General features: G+C 42.2%; 1 protein-coding gene across 1 annotated transcript in view; it reads right to left on the bottom strand.

The window, feature by feature from the left end:
* Positions 1 to 12,285, bottom strand: part of agap1 (ArfGAP with GTPase domain, ankyrin repeat and PH domain 1) — a 712,549-nt gene that overhangs the window by 466,352 nt on the left and 233,912 nt on the right. The gene's annotated exons all lie outside the window — the stretch shown is intronic.

The following is a 12,285-nucleotide window of genomic DNA, read 5'->3' as shown; positions in this document are numbered from 1 at the left end:
TACTAACCTATCCTTCAGCCCCCTCTTCCAAGTCATTGATAAATATCACAAATAGCAGAGGACGCAGCATTGATCCCAGTGGTACACCGTTGGTAACTGGCCTCCAGTCTGAAAATTTTCCCTCCACCACCACTCTCTGTTTTCTGTGAGACAGCCAGTTACTTATCCAATTAGCCAAATTTCCTTCTAACCCACACTTCCTTATCTTCTTCATTAGCCTACCATGGGGAACCTTCTCAAGCGCCTTACTAAAACCCATACAAATGACATCAACTGCTCTACCTCCTCAAAGAATTCAATCAAATTTATGAGGCAGGACTTGCCCCTCACGAAACTGTGCTGACTATCCCGGATTAAACTGCATCTTTCCAAATGGTCATAAATCCTATCTCTCAGGACCCTTTCCATTAACTTACCAACCACCGAAGAAAAACTAACTGGCCTATAATTACCAGGGTTATTCCTGTTTCCTTTCTTGAAGAGAGGAACAACATTCACCACTCTCCAGTCCTCTGGCACAATCACCGTGGACAGTGAGGACCCAAAGATCAAAGCTAAAGGTTCTGCAATCTCATCCCTTGCCTGCCAAAGTATCCTAGGATGTATCCCATCTGGCCCAGGGGACTCATCAACTCTCAGGTTTTTCAAAATTGCTAATACATCTTCCCTCAGAACATTTACCTCCTCCATTCTATCAGCCTGTACCACACACTCATCCTCAAAAACATGGCCCCTCTCTTTAGTGAACACAGAAGAAAAATATTCATTCAATGCCTCACCTATCTCTTCTGACTCCATGCACAAGTTCCCACTACTATCCTTGACTGGCCCTAACCTCACCCTGGTCATTCTTTTATTTCTCACATAAGAGTAAAAAGCCTTGAGGTTTTCCTTTATCCAACCTGCCAAGGACTTCGCATACCCCCTTCTTGCTCTCCTAAGCCCTTTCTTTTACTCATGCCTAGCTACCTTATAACCCTCAAGTGACCCAACTGAACCTCGCTTTTTCATCCTTACATACACTTCCTTTTTCATCTTGACAAGATATTCAACCTCCTTTGTGAGCTATGGTTCCCTCACTCGGCCATTTCCTCCCTGCCTGCCAAGGACATATCTATCAGGGACACGCAGTATTTGTTCCTTGAAAAAGCTCCACTTTTCATTTGTGCGCATACCTGACAGTTTCTGTTCCCATCTTATGCTCCCTAATTCTTGCCTAATCGCATCATACTTACCCCTGCCCCAATTATAAACCTTGACCTGCCATGTAACCCTATCCCTCTCCATTGCAATAATGAAGGACACCGAATTATGGTCACTATCCCCAAAGTGCTCTCCCACAAACAAATCTAACACTTGGCCCGGTTCATTACCCAGTACCAAGTTCAATGTGGTCCCACTTCTTGTTGGCTTATCTACATATTGTTCAGGAAACCCTCCTGCACACACTGTACAAAAAAGTGTTCCATCCAAACTATTCGACCTATAAAGGTTCCAATCAATATTTGGAAAGTTAAAGTTACCCATGACAATTACCCTGTGACCTCCACTCCGACCCATAATCTGCTTTGCCATTTCCTCCTCCACATCTCTATTACTATTTGGGGGCCTATAGAAAACTCCTAACAACGTGACCGATCCTTTCCTATTTCTAACTTCAGCCCATATTACCACAGTAGGCAGATCGCCCTCAAAATGCCTTTCAGCAGCCTTTAAACTATCCTTGATTAACAATGCTATTCTTCCACCTCTTTTATCACCTTTCCCAGTCTTACTGAAACATCTATACCCCGGAACTGCCAACAACCATTCCTGTCCCTGTTCTAACCATGTCTCCGTAATGGCCTCAATAAGTGGTCTCAGAATCTCAAAAAAAATAGTAGCTAGCCATTCCAAACAAGAAAATTCTCAACACCAAACTACAAAAGTCCCTTCATTGGAACAATGGGCAGAATTTTACGGCCCTGCCGCGGAGAGGGTTGTAAAACATGGCGAACCATTCAAAAGTCCATTGACACGAGCAGGATTGGAAAATCCTGCCAGCGGGAGCAGCTGTGAAATTATACCCAACATGTTTTTCCGACCTTTCTAGAACTGATTTGTCCTCCATGGCACTGGTTTTCCCACCATCTACCAATTGCCTCTGCTCCCTGCAAAATGTAATCCTTTAACAAAACATTTTACTGAAATATTTTCACCATGAACTTGCCTTTCCCTTCATAAGCTGACTAGCCTGTTTTTCTGTTTTTATTTCAGATTTTCAGCATTCACAGAATTTCTCAGTGAATAGTTTGCCCTCCCGTATCTACAAACAGGGGCAGATACAAACTTTATTTCAAATTAAAACAGCTACATAATAGTTGCCTGGTTGATCAGTGAGGGCAAGAGACATGAAAACTCACACACCAAGATCAAGCGAGTCAGGGGACACCCCTCCACTGCTTCACAAATATTTCTTCATTACAAACAGAGCAGCTTCACGGGTTCCCAACTGGTGCTTTTGAATATGCCCCACATTCAGGAACCCAAACATATATTCAATAAAACCAAGCTTGAAGACTAACAAATCGCCTTACTGAGCTCCCCAGGGGAAACCACCTCACTAATTATTTGTGATCATTCTGATAGGATTTAGTTCTCTATTTGTTGGGGTTGTGGGTAGAAAAATAATCTGATGGATGATGACTGATAGCGATAGATTTGCTTTAATCCTGGCTTTCTGCTCCAATTGAATTCAAAAATTTCCAGCACAATTGACATCTGCTAATTGTAGCTGATTTTTTTTGCAGGTAAAAGAAATACTTATCAGGGAAGTCCATTTATTCAGTTAAATAAGGATTATGAAAAATAAAATGTTTTACGGCAGAGAGCTAGTCAAAAAGATCAAAATCTCATAAATTGACCTAAAGGAAGTCAGTTTTCTATAATTGGAAATATAGTTCCGTTCTTGGCTTTTACTGCTTAAAGCTAGTGGATAAGCAGTACCAGCTGTCCAGGAAATACCATAATACTTAACACAAGACTGTACGGTGGGAAAAACGATTTTGGTCCAATAGTTTAGTCATCGAATGCAACAGCGATCCTTAACCATTCATGGTTCCCATGTCCTTAACGTGTACTTTCTCACTTAGAGATGGATAGGCATCTCATATACTTGACAATTCTTGTCCCACACGCAGACACACCGTCACAGAAGGGCAAAACAGAGCAGAACATATTGATATTCACAAATGACTTCTACATTAACGAAACTGATGCACAAGTTGGATCAAAGAGCCTGATAAGGGTAAATAGAGGGAAGTTGATTCCAGTGGCTGAAAGGTCAATAATTGGGGGCAAAGCTTAGGATGATTAGTAAAAGAACCTGAGGCAACATGAAGAAAATCCACAGTGTTTAGCATTTTGAATGCATTGCACAATAGGCTGCTGGGTGCATTCAATAGTCGCCTTCAAAATCGAAATGGATAAATACTTGAAGTGGGAATCATTACAGGGAGATATAGAATGTGTAGGGAAGTAGGGCTAACTGGATTGATCTTTGAAAGACCTGGCATAGACCTGATGGGATAAATTATCTCCTTCTGTGAGTTAAGAGAGTTATAGCACAAGAAGAAGCCATTCAGTCTCTAAGAGCAATTTAGCTCATCTAACTCCTTTCCCTGTAATCCTGCAACTATTTTCCCTTCAAGTTCCTAAGCAATTTCCTCTTGAAGGCTATGGTTGAATATCTGTTGTCCACCCCAGATTCTAACCACTCGCTGCTTTACAAAGAATTTCCTCATGTCAACGTTCCTTCTTTTGCTAATCAACTTAAACTGGAGTCCTCTGGTTCTCGACCCTTCTATCAACGGAAACAGTTTCTCTCTATCCACTTTGCCATTACCTTTTTGAACACCCTTTCTAACAGCACTCCGAGTGTGACTACACTGCATGGAAGCTGTATATTCTACATAACACCAAATAACAACGTGCTAAAATCTGAAGTTTGCCTTCAGTGCTATCTGGTCAGTGTGTATTCGATCACATATGTATTATCTATCCTCACTGAATCAGTGTACTGTAATGCAAAATGGATCCAAGAAATGTACCACAAGCAGCAAAGTAGAAAGTCTTGATCTCCATCACTGGTCTACACTGAGTTAGTAAATTTCAGCCTATATTGTAGCACTACTCTTGGTCTCAGTGCTTCAGAATAACATGCTGATTGCTAGCCAGTCACTGTGGGAAACTGCTTGTGTGGTCATGAGGTGAGGACAGGGTCAAGCTTTGTTGTGATACTATACTCAGCTTAATGGCCTGCCTGTACTTATTGCCAAAGTTCATGAGCAGTCATGTGAGGAAACTATCAGAGCCATTGATGCATGTCTCAGAATCCACTCCATAAAATCTGATTTTGAACAAGAAATATAATGCATGCAAACACTTACCAGTAGCAGACAGCAATATTATTAACCATACAGTCACAACACCTTTCCACAAGGAAAGCCAATCACAATTGGACAAGCTACTTCCCCAAAAGATTCAGCTCATGATAAATGCTTCCTAATACAATTGCTACCTTCCAAATATAAAGGTCAACACAACAATCAACACCTTTTCCAAGTGTTACAACAATAGCAGAAATCCTCAACATATTAGCTTACATTTTTCACTCAGTGTTAGCTTAACCCTGGTAGCAACTCATTTCAAACATCATTATTAAAATAATAGATGGAAAAACTGAAGCACGATGGAAGGTTGTATATTTTTCGTATTTACCCTTTTCAATTTTTAAGGAAACCAAACCTGAAATCAAAGTTTCCAGAGAGTGGAAGTGGCTAAAAGGACAGAGCCATCCAAGATTAGGTGTTCTAGTTGATGAGTCCAGTGATGCTATTGAGACAGGCTGAGGACAACTGAGGCTAGATCCAGTTGCTGAGAATAACCAATGGCATAGTTGCTGTTTGGTGGATTTACACCATAAGAAGTCTCAGAACACCAGTTAAAGTCCAACAAGTTTATTTGGTAGCAAACGCCACTGGCTTTCGGAGCGCTGTTCCTTTGTCAGGTGAGTGGGAGTTCTGTTCACAAACAGGGCATATAAACACACAAACTCAATTTACAGAATAATGATTGGATTGCAAGTCTTTACAGCTAATCAAGTCTTAAAGGTACAGATAATGTGAGTGGAGAGAGTGTTAAGCACAAGTTAAAGAGAAGTGTGTTGTCTCCAGATAGGACAGTTAGTGAGATTTTACAAGTCCAGGCAAGTTGTGGGGGTTACAGATAGTGTGACATGAATCCAACATCCCAGTTGAGGCCATCCTCATGTGTGTGGAACTTGGCTATCAGTTTCTGCTCTCTGCGCTGTTGTGTGTTGTGAAGGCCCCCTTGGAGAATGCTTACCCGAAGATCAGGGGCCGAATGCCCGTGACCAGTTAAGTGTTCCCTACAGGAAGAGAACAGTCTTGCCTGGTGATTGACGAGCGGTGTTCATTCATCTGTTGTCATAGCGTCTGCATGGTCTCCCCAACGTACCATGCCTCCGGGCATCTTTTTCTATGGCATATCAGGTAGACAACGTTGGCCGAGTTGCAAGAGTATGTACTGTGTACCTGGTGGATGGTCTTCTCATGTGAGATGATGGCATCTGTGTCGATGATCTGGTACGTCTTGGAGAGGTTGCTGTGGCAGGGTTGCGTGGTGTTGTGGTCACTGTTCTCCTGAAGGCTGGGTAGTTTATTCCAGACAATGGTCTGTTTGAAGTTGTGCAGTTGTTTGAAAGCAAGAAGTGGGGTTGTGGGGATGGCCTTGGCGAGATGTTCGTCTTCATCAATGACATGTTGAAGGCTCCAGAGGAGATGTCGTAGTTTTTCCGCTCGGGGGAAGTATTGGACAACGAAGGGTATTCCGCCCATCATGTCCTGTGTTTGTCTTCTGAGGAGGTCGGTGCGGTTTTTCGCTGTGGCGCGTCGGAACTGTTGATTGATGAGTTGAGCGCCATATCCTGTTCTTATAAGGGCATCTTTCAGCATCTGGGAGGTGTCTGTTGCAATCCTCCTCATCTGAGCAGATCGTGTGTATATAGAGGGCTTGTCCGTATGGGATGGCTTCTTGAACGTGTTTAAGGTAGAAGTTGGAGTAGTGGAGCATCATGAGGTTATCCGTGGGCTTGCGGTACAGTGAGGTGCTGAGGTGACCATTCTTAATGGAGATGCGTGTGTCCAAGAATGCAACTGATTTCAGAGAGTAGTCCATGGTGAGTCTGATGGGGGCTGGAACTTGTTAATGTCATCATATAGTTGTTTCAGTGATTATCCACCATGAGTCCAAAGGGAGAAAATGTCACTGATGTATGTAGTGTATAGCATCGGTTGAAGGTCCTGTGCAGTGAAGAAGTCTTGTTTGAACCTGTGTATGAAGATGTTGGCACATTGAAGTGCGAATTTGGTCCCCATGGCTGTTCCATGTGTCTGGATGAAGAACTGGTTGTTGAAAGTGAAGACATTGTGGTCCAGGATGAAGCGGATGAATTGTAAAATTGCAACTGGAAACTGGAACTTGTTGGCGTTGAGCATTGAGGCAGCCGCAGCAATGCCATCGTTGTGGGGAATGCTGGTGTAGAGTGCCGAGACATCCGTGGTGACAAGGAGTGCTCCTGGTTCAACTGCTCCATGTGTGCTGAGTTTCAGTAGGAAGTCCGTAGTGTCACGACAAAAGCTGGGGGTTCTTTGTACAATGGGTTTCAGGATGCCTTCGACGTAGCCGGAGAGTTCTTGCATAGGGACTCTGTGCGAGAACCTCTCCGGCTACGATGGGACGGCCGGGTTTGTTTGCCTTGTGTATCTTCAGGAGGCAGTAGAGATCTCCAATGCGGGAAGTACATGGGATGAGAGCACGGAGGGTGCTCTGAAGAGCAGAGTCGCTGAACAGAGATTGATAGCCAAGTTCTGCTCACACGAGGACGGCCTCAACCTGGATCTTGGTTCAAGTCACACTATCTGTAACCCCCCACGATTTGCCTGGACTTGCAAAATCTCACTAACTGTCCTGTCTGGAGACAATAAACATCTCTTTAACCTGTGCTTAATGCTCTCTCCACTCACATTGTCTGTACCTTTAAGACTTGATTAGCTGTAAAGACTCGCATTCCAATCATTATTCTGTAATTTGAGTTTGTGTCTTTATATGCCTTGTTTGTGAACAGAACTCCTACTCACCTGACGAAGCAGCATTGCTCCGAAAGCTAGTGGCATTTGCTACCAAATAAACCTGTTGGACTTTAATCTGGCGTTGTGAGACTTCTTACTGTGTTTACCCCAGTCCAACACTGGAATCTCCACATCAGGATATACACCAGCCAGACAAAAGGTGAGGTGATTTTGCGGAACTCTTTTGGTGGAGACCGTATTCATGGAACTTGGGTTGGTTGCGCTCAGTTGCTGGCTGGGGATCAGGCTAGCTCCTAGAAGGAGAGGGGAACTGAAAATATTCATGAGGAAGATAGCATTGTGAAGGACAATTTTGCAGCGATTAATGGCATATATGCTGTGGACTCTTAGCTGTATCTGTCATTAAATATGCAACTTATAACCAACCACAATTCAGCTGTCAATTCAGTTTAACTTGTGATGACTCTGGATTTCAGAGCATGGAAGGTTATTGAAGATAATATTTGACATCTGTTTTGTTGACTCTAATATTCTTACATTTTAAACCATGGAATCTTGTGGTTTGATCCTTCTAGGAAGTAACTGGATTTTGAATTTCTTTATATTTTTCCAGAAGATTGCTGGTCTCTACCAAGATCATAATATAAGCTCATATCTAAAATATAATTCAAACAAAGTAAGGAAGATTGAGTCACTGATCTATGATGAAGGAGCTGATCACAACCATGGTAGCAGGGGAGTCACTAGAATTTGTGTCAATGCTACAGAGTGAAAAAGGGAACATTAGACAAGACTATCACTCCTCGTAGCTGGACAGGTGTATGTACACATGTGTATTTGAGTCAGATAAGGCAAGAATCTAGGTCACACACTCACATTGTCGCTTGCTAAGATGTAGGACGTTTCTCACTGGTTGTGGGTCATTAGCTCAGCAACAACAGTGCTTGAGAAGACAGGAACAAATGAAACCCAACAGTATAAAATGTTTCCTTTGTGAAGAACACATTTTTCAGATCCCTTGTACTGTTTTATGTTCAATAAGGGAATAGAAGATTGGCCTTCAGAATTACATGGAAATATGTAGGCATAAGAAAGCATGGCTGAAAGTGAATTAAAAAATGGCAAACCTCAGAAACCAAAATTGATCATCTAATACCTAACTGCACATTATTCAGCATCCAACATAAATTTAATATTTAAACTTTATTTTACATTTATTTAAAGTGAATGAATAATTGAAATGTCGTGTGAAAATCTGCAAATTGCTTCCACTTGATTTGTTTATAGAAAGTTTAATCCAATCTAATCCTGATTTGAATACTCTTAAACCCAAACTCTCATTTCATCGGGAAATATATAGCTAAAACGGCAATAGATCAAATGTGAGTTAAAATGTTGGCTATTACTGAGCTAATCCACAAGTTATCAGAAGATGCTCAATGCTACAACCGATGGGAATGGGCACTTGTCATGTGCATATTTAGTTTGCTCCATTTCTCTACAACAATGTATGGTTCATAAGAATTTAAGAACTAGGAGCTGGAGTAGGCCATCTGGCTCCTTGAGCTTGCTCCACCGTTCAATAAGGTCATGCTGCATCTTTTCGTGGACTCAGTTCCACTTACCTGTCCGTTCACCATAACCCTTAATTTCTTTACTGTTCAAAAATTTATCTATCTTTGCCTTAAAAACATTCAATGACATAGCCTCAACTGCTTCACTGGGCAGGAATTCCACAGACTCACAACCCTTTTGTGAAGAAGGTCCTCCTCAACTCAGACATAAATCTGCTTCCCCTTATTTTAAGGCCATGCCCCTAGTTCAGAACAGATTTTATTGATTGGAGCATGGAAAAAGAAAAATACAAGGCTGAAGTGAGGAGGAAGGGAGACAAAGAAAAATGTTGGCCAACATGAACTTAATTTCTTTTCTTCTACAACAACATAGTCAGTGACCAAATGGCTTCCCAAGTTATCACATTTGGGATTAAAAACAGATAACGTGGCATATTTTATCTGTACAATCCCATTTCTTAGTTGAATGGGGTTGGACTTGTCACATTGTGCTCCAAGTTTCAGCTTCACCTCCTTCAGGATTTTTCCTCTCGAGATACTTGCAAGTCTTCTACCTGGTGCCACCTCCAGGAAACCAGAGACCATCACTTGCCAATCTCTGAGCAACACAATGGAACCATGCGCCCTAATAATATTTGAATGAACATTAGAACGTTTGATAGCAAATTGCCCAATGGGATTTTTACTCCTTCTCATGACACTGCACATGCAACCAAAAAGTGACCAAACTACCAATGAATTCGATAAAACTGGAATCTCTGCATCAGAACTTACACATGTGATGCATTGTAAAGCTTATGTTACCCAGAATGTATATTTAATGATTTTCTTTAAAACAACTTAAATACAGCTTCAGAAAAAACTGGCGCGATATATGTGGAAGGCAAGGGAAGAGGTGGCAGAGCCTTTGGCGATGATCTTTGCGTCATCGATGGAGATGGGAGAAGTTCCGGAGGATTGCGGATGTGGTTCCTATATTTAAGAAAGGGAATAGAGATAGCCCAGGAAATTATCGACCAGTGAGTCTAACCTCAGTGGTTGGTAAGTTGATGGAGAGATCCTGAGAGACAGGATTTATGAACATTTAGAGAAGTATAGTATGACCAAAAGTAGTCAGCACAGCTTTGTCAAAGGCAGATCATGCCTTAGGAGCCTGGTTGAGTTTTTTGAAGATGTGACTAAACACATTGATGAAGGAAGAGTGGTAGATGTTGTTTATGTGGACTTCAGCAAGGTGTTCGATAAGGTCCCCCCTGCAAGGCTTTTATTGAGAAAGTGAGGGAGCATGGGATCCAAGGGGACATTGCTTTGTGGATCTAGAACTGGCTTACCTACAGAAGGCAGAGAGTGGTTGTAGATGGGTCTTTTTCTGCATGGAGGTCAGTCACCAGTGGAGTGCCCCAGGGATCTGTTTTCAGACCCTTGCTGTTTGTGATTTTCATAAATGACCTGGATGAGGAAGTGGAGGGATGGATTGGTAAGTTTGCCGATGACACGAAGGTTGGAGGTGTTGTGGATAGTTTGGAGGGATGTCAGAAGTTGCAGCATGATATAGATTGGATGCAAGACTGAGCGGAGAAGCGGCAGATAGACTTCAACCCAGATAAGTATGTGGTGGTTCATTTTGGCAGGTCAAATGGGATGAAGGAATATAATATTAAGGGTAAGACTCTTAGCAGTGTGAAGGATCTTGGAGTCTGGGTTCATAGGACTCTCAAATCGGCTTCGCAGGTAGAGGATGTGGTTAAGAAGGCGTATGGTGTACTGGCCTTCATCAATCGAGGAATTGAGTTTAGGAGTCGGGAGATATACTGCAGCTGTATAAGACCCTGGTCAGACCCCACTTGGAGTACTATGCCTCATTACAGGAAGGATGTGGAAGCCATTGAAAGGGTGCACAGGAGATTTACAAGGATGTTGCCTGGATTGGGTGGCATGCCTTATGAGGATAGGTTGAGAGAGCTCGGTCTTTTCTCCTTGGAGAGACGAAGGATGAGAGGTGACCTGATAGAGGTGTATAAGATGTTGAGAGGTACTGATTGGGTGGATTCTCAGAGGTTTTTTCCCAGGGCTGAAATGGCTGCCACAAGAGGACACGGGTTTAGGGTGCTGGGGAGTATGTACAGAGGAGATGTCAGGGATAAGTTTTTCACTCAGAGGGTGGTGGACGCGTGGAATCGGCTGCCGGCGGTGGTGGTGGAGGCAGATTCAATAGGGTCTTTTAAGAGACTTCTGGATGAGTACGTGGGATTTAATAGGATTGAGGGTTATAGGTAAGCCTAGTAGGTAGAGATATATTTGACACAACTTGTGGGCCGAAGGCCCTGTTTGTGCTGTAGTTTTTCTATGTTCTATGTCACTAATACAGAATGAAGGAGGAAGAACGATTGTCTCCTTTTTGTTAGATTGTCTTGATTTTTTGACTAAAAATATCCTCCATATTGCACACACTTAGGCCATGAGAAGCTTAAAGGCTCCTGTCTACATTAAAGCTTGTGTAATACTGGAAGCTAGCTAAATACCAATTCAAATCTCTTTGCAAGAGTTGACCTTTCTTCCTGATTTGATTCAGATCCCTTAAAAATAAATTAAATTTTAATCCAATCGCAAATGAGTCTCTTGTTTAATGATTTTATATGTTGTAATTTAATTTTCTTTTCCTTAAAAAAAATTACCAAGGATCTAAATCAAGCACATTTTTTATTCAGCATAATCAGTTAATATATTACTGACAGTGCTTTGCATTTCAATTCAGTGTCCCAACGCCTCTGCAAAGTCTGAATTGCACTGTATTCTCTCCCTCTGGGTTACAGGAAGAATTTTAGTTTTTATGTGCTGATGTAAGTATGCTCTCTTGCCTTTGGATAGTTTTTTGCCTTCTAATTTGTTTTGCATATGATAACATATAAATTTGACGTGCAAGTCACCCCCTCCTTTCCCAGGCTTAAATACATCAGTACAAGTGATAATGAAGAAGAATTAATCTTATCATACACTCATATAGATAAGATATTGCAAAGTATAAACAAAAGAATCCATTGACCATATAAATGAGAAGTAGGCCGCTCGGCCCCTTGAGCCTGCTCCTTCATTTAATATGATCTTGGCTGATCGCATTATAACCTCAATCCCATATTCCCACCTCACACAATAACCTTTCGTCCCCTTATTTTCTATCTATCTCTGCCTTAAAAATATTCAAAGACTCTATTTCCACTGCCTTTTCACATAATTGTAGAATCATAGATTCCCTACAGAAGGAGGCCATTTGGTCCATCAAGCCTGCACTGACAACAATCCCACCCAGGCCCTTTCCCCATAATATACCTACGCTACTAGTCCCCATGACACTAATGGGCAATTTACCATGGCCAATCCACCTCATCCACATACCTTTGGACTGTGGGAGGAAACCAGAGTACCTGGAGAAAACCCACACAGACGTGGGGAGAATGTGCAAACTCCACACAATCACACAAGGCCAGAATTGAACCCGGGTCTTCGGCGTTGTGAAGCAGCAGTGCCGCCATGCCACCTTTTTGAAGAAGAGAGTTTCAAAG

Source organism: Carcharhinus amblyrhynchos, chromosome 11 (assembly GCF_965287045.1).
Source record: "Carcharhinus amblyrhynchos chromosome 11, sCarAmb.v2.hapA, whole genome shotgun sequence".
NCBI classification, from domain to species: Eukaryota; Metazoa; Chordata; class Chondrichthyes; order Carcharhiniformes; family Carcharhinidae; genus Carcharhinus; species Carcharhinus amblyrhynchos.
The sequence above is the reverse complement of the archived record's forward strand: the minus strand, read 5'-3'. Positions and strand labels throughout refer to the sequence as shown.